This window comes from Suncus etruscus, chromosome 1 (genome assembly GCF_024139225.1).
Source record: "Suncus etruscus isolate mSunEtr1 chromosome 1, mSunEtr1.pri.cur, whole genome shotgun sequence".
NCBI lineage: Eukaryota > Metazoa > Chordata > Mammalia > Eulipotyphla > Soricidae > Suncus > Suncus etruscus.
Window position 1 is genome coordinate 57,349,189 of NC_064848.1, and position 14,285 is coordinate 57,363,473.

General features: G+C 32.2%; 1 non-coding gene across 1 annotated transcript; it reads left to right on the plus strand.

The window, feature by feature from the left end:
- The first annotated feature begins 724 nt into the window (after positions 1-724).
- LOC126025657 (U6 spliceosomal RNA) lies at positions 725-831 on the plus strand. The gene has a single exon (XR_007501495.1). It is a non-coding gene; the product is annotated as a U6 spliceosomal RNA (small nuclear RNA).
- The last annotated feature ends 13,454 nt before the right edge of the window (positions 832-14,285 follow it).

Sequence of the window (14,285 nt, forward strand, 5' to 3'; positions counted from 1 at the left end):
GATAGTTTTTTTCTTGTAAAGTTCCGTCAGTGCCTTGTATATTTTGGAGATTAGCCCCTTATCTGATGGGTATTGGGTGAATAGTTTTTCCCACTCAGTTGGTGGCTCTTGTATACTGGGTAATATTTCTTTTGAGGTGCAGAAGCTTCTCAGCTTAATATATTCCCATCTGTTTATCTCTGCTTCCACTTGTTTGGAAATGGTAGAACTTAAAAAGAAAAAATCCAACCCTATCAAAAACTGGGGAGTAGAAATGAACAAAAACTTTCTCAAAGATAAAATAAAGGTGGTTAAAAATCTCATGAATAGGGGCTGGCGTGGCGGCGCTAGAGGTAAGGTGCCTGCCTTGCCTGCGCTAGCCTAGGACATTCCTAGGCTCAATCCCCCGGTGTCCCAGATGGTCCCCCAAGCCAGGAGTGACTTCTGAGCACATAGCCAGGAGTAACCCCTGAGCGTCACTGAGTGTGGCCCAAAAACAAACAAAAAAAATGAACAAACAAAAAAAACCTCATGAATAATTGTACCACAGTATTAATCTCCAGAGAGACGCAAATCAAAACAACAATGAGATATCAATTTATGCCACAGAGATTAGCAGACATCAAAAAGAATAAAAACATCCAGTGCTGGCATGGATGTTTCTTTCAAGGGAAAGATATGGAGACACATTCACTACTGGTAGGAATGTAGACTGAACCAAACATTTTGGGGGAAAATGAATGGAGTGCTCGCTTCGGCAGCACATATACTAAAATTGGAACGATACAGATAAGATCAGCATGGCCCCTGCTCAAGGATGACACGCAAATTCATGAAGCGTCCATATTTTTTTTAAAAACTGAATATTTCTCAAAATAATAACATGTTTCTAAAAAAGAATTTAAAAATTAAACCTGACCTTTTTAAGTGAACACTGAAAATGCCGCCACTGTCAATTATAACCAGGGACACTAACATGTCCTCTGATTTTTCTTTCAACCATTACTGGGAGGTATCTCCACTTAGAAATCATGAGTATCATTAGATTTATCTTCTTAATTATATAATATTAAAAAAGTACACATACTTATGGATCTTTCTTTTTTACTTTGTAATGCATGTCATATCTATAAATCCATAAAGACATTCACATTTTAATAGTTGGATTACATTAATTTCCTTAAAATACGGTTTTCTCATTTTATATGTTATCTGTTCCTTAATTTTACAATACAATTTGCATGTTTTTATTGTCTATAGAAAAATTTGTCCTTTATCTTATTCATGCTTTGCAGCACATTTATTATTTGCTGCAAATATTCCACTTTGACACTGCAGTATATAAGCACCCAAAGACAGTTAACAAATAAGCATGATTATGTTTCCATAAAATCTTGCTTAAAAATGTATTACCTTTTCAGTTTGTTTAGTTTACTGGCCAATGCATAGAAAATGAAGATAAAACTTATAAAATGATTTTTATTATTTGTAATCTAGTCCTGCAACAGTTATCCTAATATAATGCTTTAAAAATAAATTTGAGTTAGCATACATATTTCTGAATTAGTTAATGTAATTAAAAATAAAGTACACATATTAATATTTATTCATTTATACTAAATAATTTGAAACTATTCAATAATTCTGCATGTTTTGAACACCTTTAAATCTAAAAAAATCTTAAAGTTTATGCTCAGCACTGGTATTTTAAGAGCATTACTACTGTTCTATTAAACTATGTTTTAATTTAAAGGCTTACTGTTGTCTAGTTTGAAATGCAGGAATATGCCCCACAGAGATCAGTTATAACAGCATTGCTTTGTGTAAAATGGGTTTAAATGTTGTATCATCATGGCTCCACTTATAAATTATGTTACATTCCAAATTTAATAAAAACCTACATCTGAAAAAAAAACAATATTTATAAACATGTATTTCAAGTGACCATAATAATAAAATAATCTAATTATAGAAATGTATAGACTAGAGACATATTTACTAAAAGTAACAATGTTATATGATTTTATTGCCAAGAAAAGATCCATTTTTATTGTGCATAAAATGAGATATTATGGCACAAATTTAAACATTGTGATTTATGGAACTTATTAAGTATATATAAAAGAGTATAATTAGTTTTTCAATGCCAGAGGCATGTCTAAATACATCTGGTAATGTGATAAACCTATAACTTTCAGTCAATGGAAAATAATTATAATTTTCTTTTCAAAAATCTTGAGCTTTCAAATATTATTTTGCTGTTTATTTTAACTATAAAAATGAATTACAAATGCAAATCATTCATATTTTGAAACTTTACTTGAAAACACTTATTTGAACTTAGAGACACACCTTTATATCAATCAGTTTGACAAAAATGATCAAGTTGGTGAAGGCAAAATTAATAGTGAGCTTATTTTTTTACTAGGTAATTACTAGGTTCACATTTTATATTTGATAGAATTTACAATAACATTTTTAGGTTTCAGTGCCAAATCCAGTTTTGCTCAAAGCTTACCGGTGGTTCTGTGCTCAGAATTCAATCCTGACTGTGCTCTGTATCATATGAGATACAAGAGATCAAACCTATGTCAGCTATGTTCCAGACAGACATCCTCTTTTCTGTACTATCTTTTCAGCCTCAACTATGAAATTTGTACAGGAGGGCCTGAGACATAGTAAGATATTTTCATTTAAGCAGCCAAACAGGTTTTATCTTTGATATGTCATATGATGCCCTGGGCCCACCAGGAGTTATTCCTGAGGACAGAGCCTAGAATAACCTTTGAACACCTCCAGGTATGGCCTAAAAGCTAAAAAGAAAAAGGAAAATTAGACTTTCTATAGGAGATGAAGTCTAGCATACTACCATCAATTGCTATGTTCTCCAGAATATAGTTCCAAATGTCTTTTATCTTTTCCAATTATCTCATCTTGGGACTGTAGCTGAAAGAGTAGCTATTAGATCAAGGACACAATTCCTGTTTTAATATTAGAGGTACTCATGCACATATGCATGAAAATCACACCCAAAAGTATCAGGAGAGTTCCTTATGCTATATCTCAACAACTGGTTCATTTTCTGTTCCTTGCACCTATATTGGTCTAAAGGAAAAAAGTAGCAAAATTTACAAACTGGACACACACTCTATGCCATGAAGCCACAACAAATGTATGGATAATAGTAAAAAAGATTTTTTTTTTTTAAAAAAAGCTATCTTGAAATATGACTCTGGTAAAATAACTGCTTTACTGGCTTGAGACATGAATTTTATCTCTGGTGTCAAGCACTGAAAAAATTTTTAATTATCACTAAAAAATAATATATTTTAGAAAAAGGTAAATAGCTATAGATAATTCTTTAATCTTACTTATATTATTAATTACAATATGACTTACATGTGACATTTTCAGAATTTAGAAAGCCTGTCTAGAATACAGGTGGGGGTAGGGTGAGGAGGAGGGATATTTGGGACATTGGTGGTGGAAATGTTGCACTGGTGATGGGGGGTGTCCTCTTATATCACTGAAACCCAACCACAATCATGTTTGTACCCAAGGTGTTTAAATAAAAAATATTATTAAAAAAAGAAAAATTGCAAAATTACTTTAATACTTATTATGTTCCTTTGATAAGTTAAATAAATCTAGCTTACAACACATTTATAAGAGGCATTTATATGATAATATTTTTGATTAAGATTGTATCAATATTAATATAATATATGACCTTACAAAAAGAAATAAATAAAAATTATACTATCAGTGAATTCCAACTGACTGAGTGTATAAATATTATAGATAATATGGCGCTATATTGAGAATAAAGTAAACATAACTTAAAATTGTAAGGGATACTATAGAATTGACAACACAATATGAAAACATTTGAGGAGATACCAATTCAGCTCTGAAAGTAATGTTGCCATGGAATGTTTTAAAAAAGGGGTCAGGGGATAGCACAGTGAGTAGGGCATTTGCCTTGCACATGGCTGACCTGGGTTTGATCCCCAGTATCCTATTGATCTCCTGAGTCAGTGAGGAGTAATTTCTGAATGTAGAGCCAGGAGAAAACCTTGGGCATCACTGGGTGTGGTCCAAAAACCAAAACCAAACAAGCAAATGGGGCTAAGCTTCAAAAATAGGTGGGTTGATGTGACATTCTGATAGTTGTGGAAGACTTGGGATATTGTTTTTTTGATTGGATGCACCAAATTTTTGTTCAACACAATACATGTTAACACTATTATAACCATGTCATTTACACTGTAATAAAGGAACAAGGGCCAGAGAATAGCACAATGGGTAGGGCATTTGCCTTGCACGTGGCCTATTAGGGTTCAGTTTCAAGCATTCCATATGGTCCTCTGAGCCTGCCAAGACTAACTTCTGAGTGCAGAGCCAAGAGTAACCCCTGAGCACTGCTGGGTGTGGCCTCTATTGAAAACAAATAAATAAATACTAAACAAACACAATAAAAACATATATAAAAGAAAAGAGTGGGAAATGACATTCCAGGCAAAATCACATCAATATTATATACAACAGCTTGAGGGTAAGAGCTTGACATAATCCATAAAGTTTATGGTATATAGTAAGGTTTGAGAGACTGCATGAAGCTCAGGCAAATGCAGATACTTAAATTAGCATCATCTTTGAAATATCAACTGTTTCAAGGGTGACTGACATTAATGCACCTGGAATGTAAATAAATAGCTAAAATGAAAAATAAAGTAAGTGCATATCAATCAGTTTAAACTGTGTGTCTTTATACTTATAAGGCATAAGACAAAAAAATGAGGATTAGTATTTTACAGCATGAGCACTGGAAGAAAAGACAGTAAGTAAATGAGAATGGAAGAGAAGTAAAGAAGTAACAAATAATGTGTTAAACTGCATGTGTTCAAGGAAGTCTCAAAGTTGTTATAAAATATCACATCAACTCTTATTTGTGGAATGAATATGCCAATAATTAAATTAGACAGTGTTAAAAACGAAATTCAGTTTAATTTATATTTTGATACTTTCATAGAGTTCCTCTGTAAACTTCATACATCATCATGAACTTGTAGAATCCATACACAAATCATATTACTGTATGAATTTTACTATATCTGCAATAATCTTAAATACTATATTCCTAATACCATAACTTGAATCAATTTATATTTACTTATCTTCTGAGTAATAATGAGCATGAATCATGGTAGCTGTGTTAACTTAATTTTTTTAGGGTTGCTCGTAGGTTCCTGCTAGTTTATTGGTAGTGGATTGAATGTTTCTATAAACTAGAAACACCCTCATATTTTAATTCATTTAAAATATTGTTCAAAAGACAAATTCTTAAAAAAAAAACTTCAGGAGTGAGATATAGTGACACAATTTTCTCAAAAGTGGTAAACCTTAATTTACCCCATATCATCCCTAAGAGCATCACCAGGATTTATCTCTGAGCAGAGAGCCAGGAGTAATCTGAGCAAACAAGGTGAGGCCCAAATGCCCAACCCACTAAATGCAAGCCAAGGTTAGTAAGATACTTATATTTAGCACATATATTTTTGTATATAAATATAATATATGGTATGTTATGATTAAGATATGAGTAACAGGGGCTGGGCGGTGGTGCTAAAGGTAAGGTAAGGTGCCTGCCTTCCCTGCGCTAGCCTTTGACGGACCGCGGTTCGATCCCCCGGTGTCCCATATGGTCCCCCAAGCCAGGAGCAACTTCTGAGCGCATAGCCAGGAGTAACCCCTGAGCGTTACCGGGTGTAGCCCAAAAACCAAAAAAAAAAAAAAAAAAAAAAAAAGATATGAGTAACAAAAAGGCAACTAAAATATTATTGCCTTATGACTAAAATGAAAACATTTTTATTTGCTTTTAATTGTATCTATATTTTCACTTACAAATAAATGTGAAGTAAAGTAAAACACATAATAAAACTTATGTCAGTGTGGGGTCGGAGAGGTAGCGTAGAGTTAAGGTGTTTGCCTTGCATGCAGGACGGTGGTTTGAATCCTGGAAGCCTGCCACGGGCGATTTCTGAGCATAGAGCCAGGAGTAGCCCCTGAGCACTGCGGGGTGTGACCCAAAAACAAAACAAAAAAATGTCAGTGTAAAAAAAAAAAAAGTAAACTAATGTCTAGGGGCCTGAGCAGTAACACAGCAGTAGGGCATTTGCCTTGTACACAGCCAACTCGGGACAGACCTGTGTTCAATTCCCGGCATCTCATATGGTCTCTTAAGACTGCCAGAAGCAATTTCTGAGCTCAGAGCCAAGAGTAACCCTGATAGCCACTAGAGTGTAGCCCAAAAACCAAAAAAAATTAATTTTAATATTAATAATTAAATTATTAATTAAATTAAATAATTAAAATATTAATAATATTTTAACTGCATTATATGTTTCCTTTTTATAAACTTAATATGTTTAAAATATATTGAAGTTTTCTTCTAACATTTTTTCACAATTTAAAACAATTTACTATTGTTTTAAGGCATCATACTAACCAATTTTTGATCTATATTGCAAAGATGCCTTAATAGAAGCAGTACATTATTTTCACTAAAATATAAACACAAAATTATGGGGTTAGAAAGATAGTATGTGTGCTTGCCTTATACATTGTAAACCAAATTCAATCCATGTTGTTATAGAACTATCCCTGAGCTAGAAGAAGGCCCTGTTTATTCACACGTCACCAAGTGAAGCCCCAAACCAAAACATTAACTAAAAAGAAGACACACACACACACACACACACACACACACACAGAAGTGAATAGAACAGAATGTAGAACCCAGTAGGAAATCTACACATGTGTAATGAAATGAATTATGAAAAAGAAATCAAAAATACACAATGAGGAAAGGACAATTTTTTGTCTTTTCATATATAATCAAATGGCACAGTTTATCTAAAGGAGGGAAATAAGTATAATATTGATTAGATATTGATATTTACAACATCCAAAATAAAACAATGCAAGAACTTCTATGGGCAAGTGAATTTGGAATATAAAGGTATGTAATACCTTCTGACTTTAATACACTTGTATGTAGAAACTGAAAAGATAATCATGCTCATAGCTACCTTCAATAGCATGGTGGCTGTCAGAGGTAGAGGACAGAGATAGAGTGGGGAAAATGGGAAAAGGCTGTCAAAATGCATAAATTTTCTGTTTTCAAATAAATTAAGTAATCAGGATGAAATGGCAGTTATAATTACGGCGCGCATTTATAGTAATATACTATTTGGTATTTGACAGTTTCTGAGAATAGAGCTTTAAAATTCTTATTACATGAATAATGAAGTGTTGTGATATATCCTAATTCCACTTTCAGTGAATGAAGATCACTTCACAATATATTTACAAATAATGAACAATTGTGGTCTACTGAAATAACAATGTTAGTAATATGTCAATAACCATAGATTTAAAATATGTGAGCATAAATAGTAAGTTCAATAAACCTCCTTAGCAATTTTGGGTTCAAGTAACTCATATCTATTACTTATTTTATTTTACTAACCTCTATACTTTAAGCTATCAGATTTATCTGTATAGCTATTAACTTTATCCCATTAACTTTCAGAATAATATTTGCTCATGTTTTACTCTCTGCTGGCCATTTTTTTTGGCGGGGAGGGCACACCCGGTGACGCTCAGCAGTTGTTCCTGGCTATGCACTTAGAAATCGCTCCTGGCTTGGGGAACCATATGGGACTCCAGGGATCAAATCCTGGTCCATTCTAGATTATTGTATGCAAGTCAAATTCACTATTGCCTGTGCCACCACTCCGACCCATGATCTTTTTCAATCAGGAGTATTTGAAAAACCCTTTAGTATACTGACTGTTTTTTGGATATAGCTCCCCCCAAAAGTCTGTCTCATTAAGAGCAAAGAAATGTCTCAAATAGAGTTTCCTGTCTCTAATTGAGAAGAGGGCGAGGTTGAAGAGTATAGAAATTTAAACTGGAGAATGGGAGGGTGGGTAATTGGTGGTGGTGGTGGTGGTGGTTGATGTTGGCAGTTGTGCTGGAGGTTGTTGGTTGGAGCTGGTTGGATTTTCTGAAAGGCTTTGCTCTAAGGACCATGGATGGTTTCCCTCCGGCCTGTTTTCTCTGTTAAACTGATTCTGAAAAAAACCCTTCTGACCTAAATCGTTCTGGCCCAGCAACAGACAGAGCTAAATTCTTTACAAGTGGCTACTACATTTTCTTCATTATTTCTTGAATTTTTAAACATTTGGGGGGGGGTCATAAAGTCTTAGGTTTTTTTTATTTCTTAAATCTTTATTTAAATAAAAGCTTATTCATAATAATTCAGGCTTATTTGAGTGTAGTTGCTTAGAAAGAAATACTAACATACTATACCACCTGAAAATAATAAAAAATACTGCTTAGAAAAAAATACTAATTAAAATACCATAACACCTGAAAATAATAGAAAATTCTATTACATCAATTCACAAAGAGTAAGTCATGGAAATAAGAGTATGCACCATATGCTCAGGAGCTACTCATTATCTACCATTTAGCGTAATGCAACTGAACTACCAGTAAATAACTAGTCTATTAACTATGGTCATACTTTATTTACATACTATAATTTAGAAAGTGGATTTGAAGATTTAATGTAAACTAAAGGGATTTCCATGTGATACATACATACATACATATCTTAATATTACATCAACTTCTTTTAGCAGAGTCAGAAAATACATATTTAACTGAAGCTTGATAATGGTTTCAAAGCTTCAAAGATGTTGTTAATTCAATATTGCAGTACTTAAATTCATTATTTAATTGGTAAGTAAAATAAATAAAGTGAATATCTTTATATACTAATATTAAAGTTATTGGTACGTAAAATAGGCAGTAAATTTTTTACAAAATTAACAAGAAGGGGCCAAAATAATAATACATTGAATGAGGCACTTTCAAGGGCTGATCCACGTTTAGTCAATGGCACCCCCACAAGCACCCCAGGAAATGACCCCTTTAAATACTTAGCCAGAAGTAACATCCAGGAGTACTGCCTAAGTGTGACCCAAAAATAAAAACAAAATTAAACAAAAAAATTAAGAGTATGAAAAATATCTAATGTGAGACTTAAGAAAATATTAGATTTTTTTCTGGAATTGTATAATTTTAATTATTGGCAGACCTAAATAAAGTTTTGATATTTTATTGACAGACTCTAATCTAAAATTATAGTACATATGCAGAGATCATGCGATTATTTCTTACAAAGTTACGTTATTAAATAAGTTGATGCTTCTAATAAAAAAGATTAAAACCATTGTACTAGTGAAGCATTTATCATTATGGGGGGGGGAAGAATCAGTAATTTCATTTCCCATTCTGGGATTATCACTCATAGCTATGATCTCTGTTATTGCAATAACAAATGGAGAAATAATATTTCCCCCTGGAAAATGTGAAATGTTTTAATGTTTTATGGCAGAAAGACATTTTTGCAGACATTGCAGAAAGCTAATGTCTCCCTTAAATTGGGCAATAATTCAAAGAGAACTATGAAATGCAGTTACCAAATGTCAGCTAAATAAGTAAGCTTATAGTTTCTAGTTTATTTCTTTAACGTTTTTATAATTGTTGATGGTGCAGCTACTGAACATTGTTTGTTTATAACAAATTCAACCCGAGTTAGTTAAAATTAATATGCCTAAACAATTAAAATATAAATATTAAAATACATAGAGCTAGTTAGTTGGTGATATTTGATAACTTTGATTTACATTTTACTGTAATCTATGCATAGACCATTAACTAACTCACAATAATTACTCAGTCAATACTGCTTGCATGCAGTAATGTACTTGACGGTACATCTAACTGAATAAATAGCATAGTATCTTCCCAACATCAAGTGTAAAATTAATTAACAGATTGACAGATGAAGTTAGAAGAAAAAATAAATCATGATAAAATATGGGAAAAAAGAAAAGCGGGTTACTTTAGAGACTTGGTCCTTATTTTTCTGTTAGTTATTCTTTTGTTATTGGAAAAGATTATTTTTAATAAAAATACAACCACTTAATTTTTAGCTTTTGAACACTTTTCCTCTAAAATATTTTATTCAAAAATTATGTTTAACATTCTTAAATTTATATATTTTCATATGTAATGTTTTTTCTAAAGAACACTGACTATTAACTAGAAAAAATAGTCATTTTAAAAATAATCTTACATAAAATTTGTAATTACTAATGTGTTTACTAACGATTTACATATTTATTCATAGTTGTTTTTCAGTTATACAATGTTGCATCTCCATCCTACCATTAGTGTTGACTCCAAGCAAAGTGACCAAGACAGGCCTCTGCACAATCTTTATTACCTCCCTGTCCATCTCAATTAAACACCACCTTGATTTATTTTCTTCTTGACCACTTAATTTCTATTATAAAGGGTCAAATTAATTGAATATACTTTCTTTGGTATCTTGCATTTTATCCTCCTTTTATTCTTAAGCTGTTATAACGTTAATGGTGTATAAACTACAATATATATACTAGATATAAATTTAAGTAATTAAAGTTTTCAAAGCATGCTGTCTGAGAGATTGTATAGTACGTAAAGTACTTGCATGTGGCCTAAAAGGATTGGATCCCCAACATTGCCTATGGTCCCAAAACCTCTGTCAGTATTGATCCCCGAACACAGAGGCATGAATAATTCTTGATCATCCACTAAAAAAAAAAAAAAAAAAAAAAACAACAAAGTTTATTATACTGAATTTTTACAGATTAATTAAATGAAAAAGTATAACCCTTCTCCCAACACCATTTTACCTAAGCTTTCTTTTGAGATGTTAATCCCACCTGGATGATCAGCTCTGCCCACACCTGGGACGGGGAGGGCTGTTTTAAATAAAAAGAAAAATAAAGTCTGGCTGGGGGGAGGCAAGGAGAAGCAGCAAAGAGAGAGAGAGGGGAGGAGAGAGAGATAAAGAGAAAGAGAGAGAGTGAGAGAGAGACAGAGACAGAGACAGAGAGACTGAGAGACAGAGAGGGGGGCAACAGAAAGCTTAACAGAGAAACACATGTCAGGAAAGCATATGGCGGATGGCGGACAGGGCTGTGGAATAAAAGCAAGCTGAGGGGCTGAGAGGTAGCATAGCATTAACGTGTTTGCCTTGCACGCAGCCAACACAGGACAGACCTTAGTTTGAATTTCGGAATCCCATATGGTCCACCACGCATGTCAGGAGCGATTTCTAAGCACAGAGCCAGGAGTAACTCCTGAGAGCCGCCTAGTGTGACCCAAAAACAGAAAAAAAAAAAAATAGCAAGCTGACTCTGATGAAACTTTGCTTGTGAATAATTTCTCTGCGGTTACCTTGCATCTTCAGACCTAATGGAAATTTATTTTTAATATTTTGATATTTTATATTCCATTTAGTAAAAAATAAAAAAAACATGCTACAAAAGATAATCTGATAGAGAATACAATTTTACTTTGTATTAAAAAACAACTAGAAAATATTTAGCTCACCGATTAACCTCAAGATTAATTTAAATCAAATATTTAATTAAAGTTTCAAATTTAGTAGTCTTATATTTCTGATCCTACCAGGAAACTCAAGACCAATTCTTATCTCAGTAATATATTTCAAATGTTTTATAAATAGGAAACCAGTGGATGAAAAGATAAATATCTTTAATAATATAGTAGCTATATAATCAATACTCATATAAATATAACTTTTATATTGTTCCCAGACTGGGAACCTGTTGAGAATGACAAATTTTAATAAAATAAGCATGAGAGTTGGGATGTAACTTTGTGGTAGAGTGAATGTTTTAAATTCATGAGGCCTTGGGTTAATACCTTGGCACCACAAAACACGTAAAGAGTTTAAAAAGCATTAACTCCTCAGTTACCTCATATTAGACTCTATATCTAAAAGAGAAAAAATTGGGAAGAATTAGTTCTTTTGTAGGAGGTAGTTCTGTGTACTTTGGTATTTAATGGACTGTATAGACAAGTCAGAGTAATTATTAAAAAAAAAAAGCTTATTTAACTTTAGAGATTAAAGAGACCAAAAGGTCAGAAGTTCATTCTCAAATGACTCTCTTTCCTTTGTGTCACATATTTTAGAAAAAAAATTTAAATAAAATATATGTAATGCAGTAAAGGTTAGGCCATTGCTTGCCACAAACTCTAGAAACAGAAATCAGTGAAAGAAAAATAAATTTATTAGAGCTCAGTACTGAGGACCCTCAATCCAAAATGTCTCTGAGAGCCCTGAGTTTCCTTCACATGCACATTATATAGTCTTTCTTATACAAGCTTGAAGAGACAAGTCCACCTTGTCTGAAGCAAAGCAGATGTGCAGAACCAAATCATGGTATTTCGAACACACTGACAATTTGTGACATACATCTTGTACTCTGGTGGTCAGTTACTGGAGGGCTTTAAATTAGACTACCTTGCCAAGCATGTCACTGTTCTGAGCTAGTTGGTAGTTCTGCAGGACTATGCTGTCTCTCAGAAGACTCATTGTAATGTGGTGTGTTTATGAAGCTTATATGGGGAGAGTTTAATTTAATGTTGAATTTTCTAGTGTTACAGAATGTTTGTAATCTAAATCAGTTCTATGTTAAGGAATAGCTTAATTTATAGATTAACCTGAGTAAAATAGCATCCATGAGAAAAAATATTGTGTAAATAAAATTTCAAAGCACAATAATATTTTGCCACTATTTTGAACTATCTGCATTAATATTGAAGTACATTAGCATAGATAGTCAAGGGTTGGCAGTATTGACTTAAATTGATGCCAAGAACAGAGAGGAATAACATAAATGTGCAAGAATAAAAATGAATTTATGACAAACCCTTGGGCATCGAAGTAAATGTGGAACTCATTTCAAATAAAGCACATTAGTAAACTACTTGATTGACACAAAGCTCTGCACAAATGGCAGCTATATAATTTTCTACTAATTCATTGGCGTTATAAAGACACTAAAATTTGCAATAAATATTTTATTCTATATTTTTCTAAGTTATGGGAAAGGATATTTATGAAATCAATATTGTAGCTACAGAAAAGTTAGAATCAAAATTCTGAATTGGAAATTACTAATTTTTGTCTTGACAGCAATTTTTACTATTTTGTAAAATAACCTACACCCTTAATCCTATGAAAGGACACCAAAATAAAAATGGAAAGTATATTATTTATTCTAATTTAGTTTCAGAACTAATATGCTTCACTTCATTTTATAGTAGATTTTGGCATACTTGAAGAAAATAATCTTGGGGCTGAAATGTGACACACAAAAAATAAGAACAAAAAGCAAACATAATATCTCCAAAATACAATTTTTAAATTACTTAAATAGTCAAAGCAGATCCAATCAGTTGATAATAAACATTTACTGTCATGGACTTAAAGAAAATAATCCTTTGATAAATTGTGAAAAAATTTTATTTGCCATAGACAGGAAATCTCAAGTCCCTATTTGTATTCATTGATCATGTACTCTGGAAATGAATCTAGGCAATCCTTTAATCCAAGTTTCATGGATAGCTATTGACTTTTAGATATAAATAAACAGTAATTTGATAAGTTTGTTCCTTTTGAAATAAACAATAGCTTGAGGGGGAAAATAACACTTGAAAGACTTCATTGAGGGTTATTATACTTTGCATTATTTTGTACTCACGAGTCACAAATCCCTAAATGAAGAACTAAGGTACATATGTATTTCCTTGGTTCCTCATGTTTTATTCGTTAGATATTTTTGTTTATTATTTACTTCTTTAAATTACTTTCTTTGAAAGCTTTTCTGTTTAGATATTTTATTGTTTGATATTATACTGAAATTGCCCAAATGAAAGACTAATGCAGTAAGGTTAATTACTCTCTACACTGGTATTTTATAATTCAGTAATGAAGACAGTCAAATAGCAAAGCACTAATTAACTCATAGAATAACTTGATAGAGCTGAATTAGAGTGTTTTATTCCCAAGCATTATGGCATTCTCTATACTACATACATAAATGCTTTCCTTCCTATGAATGATTACCAGAAAGCAAAGAATAGTCCTATTTAATCTATATTGGTATTTGATATGATTTATGTTTCTGCTATACCAGGCTGATAAATTTTAAAAAAGACATAAAATAATATCAAAAACAAATTTGTTTTGATATTATTTTATGTCTTTTTTAAAATGTATCAGTCTGGTATTTTGATATTATTTTATGTCTTTTTTAAAATTTATCAGCCTGATATTTTGATATTATTTTATGTCTTTTTTAAAATTT